Genomic DNA, 13,024 nt, shown 5'->3' with positions numbered 1-13,024 from the left:
GGACACCAGGCTGAGTAGGCCTCATAGGCATCATAGTTTTGTTAATTTCCCTTAAATCTTGTAATAATCTCCACTTTCCAGACTTTTTTAATCACAAAAAAAAATGGTTATTTCAAGGGGAAGTGGAAGGAACAATGTCTTGCATTAATTGATGAGATGCCTCCAATTTTTCCTAGGACAGGGACCACTGTGGAATCCACACCTGATTGTTTAACTGCCAGGTGATGGGCAAAGGCTTAATGTAAGGAGGCTTACTAACAGTGACCCTTAGGATAAATTTCCCGTCTGTTTTATCATGAGGATGTTTAATTATTTATAGCTCTTCACTTACACTATAAGGTTTGCCTTGTAATTTTTGCCCAATCCTCTCCCTGGGATGAATAAAGAGAATAAAGGTAAGCAGGTTTTCAGTTACCTGACTGGGGGTCACAGGTAGGGACTACGAGGAGAAAAGAGGAGGAAGAAGAGGAATGACCAAGGAAGAAGATGGAGAGAACAGGAGGTCTCCATTAGATATGATCGACCAGGAGGACTTGCCTGAGCGAAATGGACCCTGAGGATAAGCTGATGGGGCAGAAATAACCCAGGAAGACACAAACAGCTGGTATTTGGGGAGCACAACTGGGATAGTCCCCCAGTAATTATGCAAAAGCTGAATAAATAAATAAACCATAGTCTGAGTTTCATTCATTTGGAAACAAGGCATGGATGGATATAATTATTTGCTTTATACCCTTCTCTATGAAGTGGAAACTTAAGGGGTTCTTTGGAAAGTCAGTTGTGCTGGAGCATACACATAAGAACCGTTTTCCTGAAGTGGACACAGGTAAAAGGCTAAGGCAGACTCATGAAGGAATGTTTCACTGAAGCAGACACAGGTGAAAGGGCGTTCTTCCAGAGCAAGCACATGAAGGAACACATGAAGGATTCTTCGCTATGACATGCATGTATTGATCTGTCAAGATTTGGTTCTAATGCTTTGTCTTAATTTGGATCCCAAAAGCCACGCTTCCAGATGCTGAGGGTCAGCTGGCTTTGATTGGTAATAAAGAATTGTCATACAGCCAATGGCTGAGCAGGGAGACTCAGGCAAGGGACCAAGGGAGAGAAGGAGAACAGGCAGAATCACTATGATGCCATGATGGGGAAGAAAAGAGAACAGACTTGAAGACCTGTTGGCCTGTAAGAATCTGGGAAAGAGGCCCCAGGAGCCACCTCCCCAATTGTGTCTAAGGCAACAGAGACGAAATATAGATTTTAAAAGATGTTAACTCAGAAATACCAGAGGGGAGTGTTTGCTAGCTATGGGGAGGGAGGTTTAGAAGTACCCAACCATTGACCTATTAATGGGGTGTGTGTGTGTGTGTGTGTGTGTGTGTGTGTGTTTCATTATCGAATCCAGAGTTGTGGCGGGTGCAGAGCCCACACATGACCCACTGGGAGCCAAATCAGATTAAGTAATTAACCACAACATTTAGTCCACTTTACACTGTGTAGTTGAGCTCCATTTGTTGAGACTCCATAAAGAGAAATATACCTAGAAACTTCTGGTGGTGTGCTGCAGTTTCTTGCTGCTTCGTTGGACTTGAGATGGATGCACATGCTGAGGCAAGACACTTGCTGACAAGACCCATGGAGGACATGTGATGTTTGGAGGGAGTATAAATAGTACTTGACAGACAGTGATGGGGGCTGAGCTTGGCTGGCTTGCATAACCAAACTCTTGTTTGTCTCGGTTGTTGGTCTCAGGTCTTCGCTGATCTTCACTTTGATGATCTCCTGGCGTCCCTCCTGGTCCCTCCTACTGATTAATGTGAAGTCTGGGGCCTGGCTGTCTGCTAAGTTGTGCCACAACTGCTGACTATTTTTGCTGTCCCAACTGTGCCCATGTATCTGTGAATGGATCGAGCTGCTGCTGCTGACCTGTGAACTGAACTGCTGGTTTCCAGACAACACAGGAGTTACTCCAAGGAAACTTTCTAAACAGGTCCATTTCCCCTATATCTTTTCTTTTCCACTACTTCTGGTGGATGGTGGGCTAGAAGGGAGGCTAAAGCATTTAAGAACCAGCACTAAAAATGGTGAAAAAATTAAAGTTACATCTTAAGGTTTTTTTTAACTTCGTAATAATCTTTGGAAATTGTCCTTGGTAGTATTCAGAGACCTTCTTCATGCCTTTTGACTTAGCTGTCTGCCAACTGTGACCAAGTGTTGGTTTGCCAGGTGCCAGACATGGTACTAAGTGGCTTATTAGATGATCCCATCTAATCCTCAGAACAACTAAATGAGGCTGCCACTCTGGTAATTACCCGTTTAAAATGGGAAATCGATAGTTTCATAATTTGTCCAGGGCTACCAATATGCTTCTTTATCTCTAGTCAGGCATACAGAGATACCACACATTACATTAGTAAATTATACTGGGACATGAGTGTTACAGAATGCCCAGGAGGTTTGGCTGTTCAGATTAATTCCTGATTAAGTTCCCATGGCTGCAGATGGTACACCTGTCAGACTTCACCCTGCTTCTCCTCTGCGGTGGTCAGAGCACCTCTGGGAGAAGGCAAGTCAAAGTCTAACGCGGGGAGTCCACAGTCTCCTGAAAACTGGTCTGATACAGAGTGAATATTGAAGAGTACAGGAGAGAGAAGAGAGCCTTGTGGCTCTTTAAGATGAAGGCCTTCCCCATGGTGATCCTTGGTGAAGATGATCCTTGCTTGTTCATACCGGCTTTATTTGACAGTGGATGTGAATGTATCCACTTTATTTGGTATAAATGGGATTTAATAACTTTTGCAGGAATAATGAATGCCCAGGAAAGGCAGCTCATTGGCAGAATGCCCAGAGCTTATCTAGATTATCTAGATACCTCCTTAGCATGGGAAAACTCCATGCTACTGTTTTTATGCTACATGACCCAGTGCCCACAGTCCTCACTGCGGTGTTATGGTTACATGTTCCAGAGCAGGTAGAGGCAGGGAAGGAATGGCTCCACTCTTGCCATTCTCAATTCTGAGATTCCTAAGGTTTGGGCTCATCCAACCTTACCATTCTTGTGCCTGTCTGGTAACAAGGTCCCCACATGCCCTACATACACCAAGCAAGCAGAAAGCTTAAACACATAAGATAATCTGGAAAATATTTTTCAGAGCTATTTTGAGTGAGATGAAAAACTGTTTAGCTCATACAGGTGGTGAGGTGACTTAAGTAAAGAGCAAAGGAGGTACAAAGCAGGTACAGAACAGGTGCAGAGCAGGTGCAGAGCAGGTGCAGAGCAGGAGCAGAGCAGGTGTAGAACAGGTGCAAAGCAGGTGAAGCCAGTTTAGGACTGTCAACTTCAGGGATGCTGAACCAGGTGTTTTGCTTCTTACTCAGGGTTTTGTTTTGGTCAACCCAATTCCCCCACTTCCTGCTTTCTGCATCTGTTCCTACCCCAGGGCACATGGAACCACTTCTAGAGAGAGAAAATGGCTGAACTCCCAGGCTTTATGGTTTGCTTTCCAGCTACCACCTCAGCCAGTTCATAGTCAGGTGGCCACCAACCCAAGGCAAACCTTTCAGACTCATGGGATTTGCTATTAGGACCCACAGACACTGGGCAGTCTTTTTGGCCCCTAATGCCCTCCCTTTCCCCATAACTCAGAATGCAGGCCAGTGACTTCAGAGTCAGCCTCTGCGCTTTCACCTCCGTCCTCCACTCACCACTGCTTCATCCACCTCTGCCTCAAAGTGTTAAATAAGTATTAGGTCTCCTCCATGTCCACAGCTGGTGCCCTGTCTGGGTTCCTGCTGCTGTTACCAGGACAGCACAGTATCCCCCAATGACAGCCATACATCTGAAGGGATCTTGATTTTTTTTTAATTTAGAAATTATGCATATGTGTGTTTGTATGTGCATGTGAGTGTGCGTGTGTTTGCCAAGGGGTACATTTGCCTGTGGGTACAGGTGGCTGTGGAAGCCGGAAGGCAGAGACTCCCCTGGAGCTGGAGTTTCAGGCAGTTGTGAACCACTCAAGCTGGAAACTCGACCTCGGTACTCTGGAAGAGCAGTGCAAGATCTTAACCACTGAGCCATTCCCCCAGCAAGACATGAAGCAGATTATTTCTTCAGGTTTTTCTCTGCACATGTAGAGAACCCAAGCCCTCATTCTGGAAGCCCAACCTTCCCCTCCTGCCTCGTGGAGGGGCTCTTCTCTCCTCCTACCTCAGTCCACCCACCACTGCCTTGAGTTGGGTCTGTTCTTGAGCTTCTGTATATCAGGGTGACTAGAATTACTGCCCTCCCTCTTCAGCTGTGGATACCTTCTCCTCTTTCTAACCTCAGCTAAATGTGGTTGCCTCAAAGAAGCTCCCCTGGCCCCGAAGTATCTTTCTCCACTGGAACCGCATTCGTTGCCTTCCTAACATAGCCTATAATTCTGGTTCTCTTTAGTCTACTCAATTGTAAATACTTCTAGAAGGACTTAATTGCACATCCACTAGTGCACCCACAAAGACTTCAGGAGCAGAAATAAGGGACACCAAAGGTTGGGACACTGGTACAAGTTGTTGGACTATACGCTGCTGCAGGGAGTAATCTCAGTGGACCTGAAACATCACCAAGACCAGCCAAGAAACTGACTGCCTTTCTTATAACCACAATCCGGCTGGCCCTCTGTCCTGCAGAACTATACTCTGCCTATGCTGAACTAGTTCTGTTCTCACTTGTGGCCAAGTGTAACTTGTATACAATATACTGTCTTTCTCACTGTCTTAGCCGAATTAAAGAAAAAAATTTCCCACTTCAAGATGGGTATGGTGGTACACTCCTGTAATCCTAATATTTAGCAAGTAGAGACCAGCCTGAGCTATGTGAGATCCTATCCCAATCAACCAGTGAACTAACCAACAAAGCAACAAAGCAACAGATAGAAAAGCAAAGAAAAGAAAAAAGAAAAGAAAAGATCAAGTCAAGAAGTCACTGTGCCCTTGACAGGGAATAGGGAGGCAAAGTTTAGAACAGAGGCAGAAGGAACACCCATTCAGAGCCTGCCCCACATGTGGCCCATACATATACAGCCACCAAACTAGATAAGATGGATGAAGCAAAGAAGTGCAGGCCGACCGGAACCGGATGTAGATCTCTCCTGAGAGACACACCCAGAATACAGCAAATACATAGGCAAATGCCAGCAGCAAACCACTGAACTGAGAACGGGACCCCCGTTGAAGGAATCAGAGAAAGGACTGGAAGAGCTTGAAGGGACTCGAGACCCCATATGAACAACAATGCCAACCAACCAGAGCTTCCAGGGACTAAGCCACTACCCAAAGACTATACATGGTCTGACCCTGGACTCTGACCTCATAGGTAGCAATGAATATCCTAGTAAGAGCACCAGTGGAAGGGGAAGCCCTTGGTCCTGCCAAGACTGAACCCCAGTGAACGTGATTGTTGGGGGAGGGTGGTAATGGGGGAGGGTGGGGAGGAAGCCCATATAGAAGGGGAGGGAGAGGGGTTAGGGGGATGTTGGCCCGGAAACCAGGAAGGGGAATAACAATCGAAATATAAATAAGAAATACTCAAGTTAATAAAGATAAAAAAAAATTTTAAAAAAAAGAAGCCACTGTGCAACAGGGCCCCAGACCTCAGCATAACTGACTCCATGATGGACATGCCATTCAGGCTATAAAACTCAGCACGTAGACAGCACCACTTGCCGAAAATAAGGACAAAGGCCTGATTACTCAAAACCCATATAGTTCTGGGAAAGTCTCGAAATGGATTAACCTTGCTCTTCAGCTTCTGTAGTTCTACTTCTGGTTAGTTGTTCTTGTTAGCTGAAATATGTCAACCCAGAACACGGTTTCTTAGGTTAAAAGCTCATCCTGAGGAAGGCAGCAGTGCTGCACTAGGATCCCAAACACCCAGCGTAGTTGCTAGCTGGCCAGTAAAGACCTTCTACTGGTTTACACCCATGTCTGAGCAGGCTTCTCTGGTGAATACCCCCACAACAAGATCCCAGAGACCAGACCTGAAGCAAGACACTGCGGTTCTCAGAGTCACTTAAAGCCATAAATAGTCAGTAGTCAGGAGACTCCTCAGGGCAAACTGTAGTGGTGAGTTTTTGCTACACTGATTTGTGCTCCTGGAGGAATGCACCTGTGCAACCACTAATTTTGGATCCTTGAATGAAAGGTGCATGCAGCATAAACACACACACACACACACACACACACACACACACACACACACACACAGTAGCTTATTTTTAAAATACCTTGGCTACCTCAAAGGTTAGGCACTAAACCTTCCCCTGCTACCCTAGGCTCAATCAGGTAAGAGGCCCACTTACCCGAAATCTGGCTGGTTGGCCTTACCTCCTGCTGCTCCTGAGTCCCATCCTTCTCCCCCAAGTCCTGATGATTCTCTCTCTCTTCCCTGCTGTGTCCTAGCCTGGGCAACTCTAAGGGTCCTGCCCCATCTCCCTTTTCCTAGCCATTGGCAGCCAGCATCTTTATTGATGGATCCAAAACCAATTGGGGACAAGAACCGTTAGTGTGTAGACATGCAGATTCCTGATTGAATCAAAGCATTAGAACCAGTCCCCAGCAGTGAGCAACCGGAGATGTTGTAGGTCCCTGACCCTTTGATTGATCACTGACTATTGCTTCAGAGGGGTCTGACACCTCAGTCCCAAAAGGAAACAAATTAGAAAGTCATGTGATCTGTCACCTCCTGAGGTGAGTATGGTGAAGGCGCCTTCTGCTTGAACACATGAGAGAGTGAATGCTGATCAAGTGTGGGGAAACCATGTGAGACAGACATCACTTGATCCCTCTGTCTGTTCAGCTATGTGACTATGTGGTGCCACCCTGGTCGTCTTTACTGTGTGTCTCTGTGTGTGTGTGTGTCTCTGTGTGTCCTTTATGTGTTTCTGTCTGTTGTTTCCCTGTGTTGACCAATGACTTTCTCTGGTGTGAGACCCTACTCTTGTCTCAGCCCAAGACTTGTTCGCCTTCCTGGTGGGGACTCTAACCCCTCTGGGTCTGCCAGGTCACCCAGAGGAACCCCCAAACCTCTATCCTGTCCCAGGATCAAGAGTGCTTGCTTGACTCCAGCTTGTGGTCAGGTTTGGTCCCTGTGTGGAGGTGAGGAGGAGCCAGGCTCTCATCCAGGGCACCCCCTGCCATCTAAGTTGAATACGCATAGGGAAGGGGAAAGAGTTCCCCTGGATGAGCAACCCTCTGTTCTGGGCCTGCCCTAAGCATGAGGGAGTGTTAAAGTTCCCCTGGGCTGAGCCTGAAGGAAAAAAAGAAAGTCCACCCCCTTCTCACGGTTGATGTCCTTTTCAACCAGTGGTCTGTAAAACTTGCCATCCTCTGAAAAAGGGTAAGAAAAAAGCAAAAAAAAAAAAAAAAAAAAAAAAAAAAACTAAACCAGCCCCTGAACTAAGTTGGGACATTGCTGTCAGAGAAACAGATTTTCCTTTCTGTCCAACGCTAACCAAGGAGACTTTAAACAACTTTTGCTAGGTCCTTTGTAAAGGATTAAAGACAACTGCTTAAAAGATTTTCTTTTCTGTCACCTTGCCAGCCCCAGATATATCAGGAAAAAGGTTATAACGTTTAAAGGTATAAGTAAGTCCCAACAGCTGGAGGTCCCTTAAAGGGTGTTTAATGGTGGGGACCTGGTTGGGATGAGATCTTTTGCACACACTGAAAGATGTCACCTGCTCTGATGATGAGACACAGTTAGACTTACAGATTCCCAGAAAAGCTTTGGTAGCGTGCACTCAGTCAGGGGATTGTCTCCTACCTGAAAGCTCTGCCTATAATCAAGATACAGTTGGACTATCTCTCACATTGGCAACAAAGATTCCTGGGAATATGGGAAAACCAATATCCCAGGACTGATCGAACACCAAGCTCCTGCAATTGTTCAACTAATCAGTTCCACTATGTCCATCCAGAGTAAACAATACCCAATAACCCTGGGAGCAAAAGGGAGAGACGCAGTCCCTGTTGCCTGGCTTAAAGAGACAGGCATCCCGGCGCCCCGCCAGTCACCCTGGAATACACCCGTCCTGCCTATAAAGAAACCTAAGACCTCTGACTCCCATGAGTATAATTCTTCCAGAGAAACAGGTGTTCGCCCTCTTGACCTGAAAGATCCACTCTTCAGCCTCCCTTGACAGCAGTGGGTCGACCCATTTTTTGCTTTTAAATGGACAGATCCAATGAGAGATTACAGCAGGCGACAATACCTGAACCACCAGGTTGCCCCAGGATTTAAAGAATGCCTTCTTGCCCTTCCATTACAGGTTTCCTGGAGAGAATAGATTATAAAAGCACCACTGAGGACTACTGTAATTTACAGACCTTGTCGAATGAGAAAGCCTGATTTTGTAGAAGGCTACCTGTCTAGGCTGAGGGAGGCAAAAAAGAGCCTGGCTCAGAGTAAGATTGCTGCCATCCTTCAGATCCCAATTCCAAAGACTAAGAGACAGGCTCAAGAGTTCCTAGGTACTGCTGGGTACTGCTGCCTCTGGATACCAGAGTTTGTAGAAACTGTAACGCTTCTGTATGCTAGCACAAAGCGGGTACTAAGCCCCTAATCTGGACTGAGACTAAACGAAAGGCATCACGAAATGGATATCATTGTCAGGATACCAGCAGTCCAGATCAATAGTAAACACCGAACATGAATCAGTAGCAGTAGCAGCAGAAACCGCAAGGCTCTACTGAATCAGCCCAAGTCATTGAAAACGGCAAGGATCAGCTGGAGTGCCACAAGAAGTTCTCTGGCAAACAGGGAACTTTGTTCTCTCTACGAAGTCAAGACAAGAGAAGATCAGCAAAGAAGCAAGACCAGCAATGAGTTGCACGGCCAGAGACCAGCCAAGACCCAGTAAATACCAGCAAAGCATTGTACGGTGTCCTAAGGCAAAAGCAAGCTCTCACTGTTTATAGGGCTCTGTTCTACTTTTTCACAAACACCATGCACCCTCTCAAGTGTCCACTTCAGCAAAATATCCTCTCTTATGACAGCCTCCAGAAAAACACCGTGTGACACAACTGAGTTTCCAAAGTAACCAGAGATTTCCACTTCGACTACCAATTTCAGCTTGTTCTAGTCTGATGGCACTGTCTGGTTCAGCCAAAGAGGCACGGAAACCCACTTGGAAAGGACCCTACATGGTAGTCCTCCCTGTTCCTGTGACTGTAGAGGTAGCTGACATTATTCCCTAAATCTACCACAAGAAAGCAGAAGCCACAGACACTGCTGCCAAATGTGTTGTCTCCTGGACTGTGGACCCATTAAAATTTGTTTCAGTAGGACCCAGGCCCTTTTACTCCCTGTCCTTCTAACCCCTCCTGACGGATATGAATACAGGGTCACGGTCCAACCCCCACTGCCCTCAGGCCTAGACAGATACAGGGAAGACATTAGCTAGTGTGACTATAGACCAGCAATCCATAGTCCATCCTGACCTTTACTTACTGATGCCCACTTCTAGTGTCTGGTATAAATGTACACACACACACACACACAGAGATACATGGAGAGATTTACCTTTTGAAATAAAAATACAGAGTTTACAATTCTGTGCATGTCCTGAAGCTAGGCCCCATAGTTGCCAGAAATGAGTGAGTTTCCATTGTAAAAATTAGGGTTGTAAAACAGGCTTCCTGAAAAAAAAAAAGTCCTTTAAAAGATTCTGGCCTTTGAGAAACAGGAAAAGTCCGGAGAATCAGATTCTTTGTCACAGGAAGGGACCTTAGGAGTAAAGTTAATCATGCCCAGCCTGAGATTGGCCAGGACTGCTGGTTTTGCCGCCATCCCATTGACTGATAAAACTCACCATGACTGGTAGTAGCCCAAAATTAATTTTAAAGGACTTATAAGGAGCTAAAACTTGTCAAATATTCAAAACTTTTGACCCCTTATTCTGATATCTGCTATTCTGCCTTATAAGTTAATTCATATGAATTACAACAATATAACAGCCCCTGAGGCTGCTTGGTGGGCATGTATTGGTGGTTTGATTAAATATGACCCGTATGATGCTTTCCAAACTAACAATAGGTTGATCTAATGTTAAAACAACCGTTAGATTCCCTTACAGAAATGACCCTACAAATTGAAGAGGCTTAGAGTTACTTCTCATGAGCTTAAAAAACAACAAAAACACCTATGTCTGGCTTTGTGGAAAACCTATTGTTTCTATACCAATTTATTAAGAATAATTAAAAACAAGACAAAATAAAAACTCTTGCCACTGTTGGGAAATAATTGATTCCAGCCTGTTCTCTTGGTCTCCTGGCTAACTACTCTGCTACTGGCCAGGCCTTTAATTCTCATTCTGATTAAATGAACACCAGAGTCCTGCATCCAAACCAATACAGGATGAGTCCATTGTCTGACTCATTCACTAAAACCAGTGGGGAATATAACAGGGACCCAGACCTTAGCACATCTCGCTCCATGATGGTTCAGGCTATAAAATTCAGCACGTAGACCGTATCAACTGCCAAAAACAGAAACAAAGACCTACTCTGTTAAAGCCATAGTTCTGGGAAAGTCTCTAAATGTACTAACCCTGCTTTCTGGCTTCTGAAGTTATGCTTCTGGCTGACTGCTCTTGTTAACTGAAGTATGTCAGCCCATGGCATGGTTTTCATGCTTAAAAGTTCACCCTGAAGAAGGCTTGGAGCTACACTGAACACCTAGTATCGTTGCTGGCCAGCTAATAAAAGCGTGAAAACCCAAGCCTGAGTAGTCTTCTCTAGTGAATACCCCACGACGTTATGGAAGGCTGGGTGCAGTGCAGAGACCCAGGTGCTTTGCACTCCTGTACTAAATTGGTTGTCAATGTAAGCTCTTTAGGAGACAGTGGACCCCATCTTGTGGTCATAATGTAGGACTACAACACTGTCTCTCATGGTGAGAGCTAGCAGGTTCTAGCTATCCTACATGCTAGTCCCTCATACCTTCAGATGTCTGAGAGGTGGAGAGAGAGAGAGAGAGAGAGAGAGAGAGAGAGAGAGAGAGAGAGAGAGAGAGAGAACGCATCTATTTCATGAAATCTAATACACCTTCAACACAACTGACTTGGAACCAAACATGGACACACATACATAGATAGAGAGATGATTGATAAATAGATAGATAGATAGATAGATAGATAGATAGATAGATAGATAGACAGACAGACAGGTATAGACAAATAGATGATAGATAGACAGACAGGCAGATGGGTATAGACAGACAGATAGGTATAGACAGACAGACAGGTACAGACAGACAGATAGACAGACAGACAGACAGGCAGATGGGTATAGACAGATAGACAGATGATAGACAGATGACAGACAGACAGATAGGTATAGACAGACAGGTACAGACAGACAGATAGACAGACAAACAGACAGGCAGATAGGTATAGACAGACAGATGATAGACAGATAGATGACAGACAGACAGGTATAGACAGACAGACAGATAATAGACAGATAGATGACAGACAGACAAGGTATAGACAGACAGACAGGTATATACAGACAGATGATAGACAGGTAGATGACAGACAGATAGATAGGTATAGACAGACAGACAGACAGGTATAGACAGACAGATGATAGACAGGTAGATGACAGACAGACAGATAGGTATAGACAGACAGACAGACAGAGATAGAGATAGACAGGGTCTTGCTATATATCCCACTCTGGCCACAAACTCTCAGCATTCTCCACGCCCCAGCCTCCTTGGTTTGGGATAATAGACATCCACCCCACTCTAAACTCTATCCATCTTCTAATAATATTACACTTCCACTAATCTCTTCAATACCCCACGGACCACTACCCAACTTTGTTTCTCTGTTGCTGTGATAAACACCACAACCAAAAGCAACTTGCAGAGGCTTGTTTTGGCTTACATGTTTTTGTCCATCTTTGAGGGAAGCCAGGGCAAGACGCCTGGAAGCAGGAACTGAAGCAGAAACCTCCATGGAGGAGTGCTACTCACTAGCCTGTTCAGAGAGCTTCATTATGCAACTGAAGACCACCTGCCAAGGAGCTGAACCACCCACAGTGGGCTGGATTCTCCCACATCAATCATTAATCAAGAAAACACCTCCCAGACATGCCAACATGATGAAGGCAAGTCCTCAACCGAAGTTCCTCCTTCCCAGGTGTCTCTAATTTATGTCAAGTAGACAAAAAGTAACCAGAACAACCAGTTTCTTAAACACATTTTCAACTTGATCCTACCTAGGAGATAATGTTTCTATCCTATTTCCCCAACAAGGAAATTAAAGCACATAGGCTCAGAGTTTCAGGAACTACATGTCTATAGTGGGCGGGTGGCTATTTGAGTAAGGTATTGTTAAATTTACACTTATTTACATATGGGGTGGGGCTACCTATGCATGTGCCATGGCTCTCATGTGGTAGACAAGGATGACTTTTAGAAATCTATTCTCGACACACACACAAAAAAGAAATCTATTCTCGGGGTTGGGGATTTAGCTCAGTGGTAGAGCGCTGCCCTAGCAAGAAAAAGGCCCTGGGTTTGGCCCCCAGCTCGGGAAAAAAAAAAAGAAAAAAAAAAAAAAAAGAAAAGAAAAAATCTATTCTCAACTTCCAGCATGTAAAGCCCTACAATAGAACTCGGGTCATCAAGCATGACATCTGGTGCTAGAATTTCCAACCCCAATAAGCCCATATTAAAAAATACAATTTAGTTATTGTAATTAAAAGCTATCAGCCTAGATTGGGCAGATCTGACACTATTCCAACTTATTCCCTAGCTATAAGAACCCTTGTTACTTGTAGTTTCCCCTGGCCATGTGGTTCTGGCCCATCATGGCTTCACCCTCCTCCTCTTCAGTCCTGTCTCCTTCTCTCATCTCCTCTCTTCTCTACCTGTCCCCACTCTCAAAAACATCTAGTCCAATCTTTCCCCCTCCAATGCCCAGTCACAGACTCTAGTTAGCAGTTAAAATGGGGAGAAGGTTCATATGAGATCACCTGAATA

Source organism: Rattus rattus, chromosome 11, assembly GCF_011064425.1.
Source record: "Rattus rattus isolate New Zealand chromosome 11, Rrattus_CSIRO_v1, whole genome shotgun sequence".
In the NCBI taxonomy this organism is placed as follows: domain Eukaryota; kingdom Metazoa; phylum Chordata; class Mammalia; order Rodentia; family Muridae; genus Rattus; species Rattus rattus.
The sequence above is the reverse complement of the archived record's forward strand: the minus strand, read 5'-3'. Positions refer to the sequence as shown.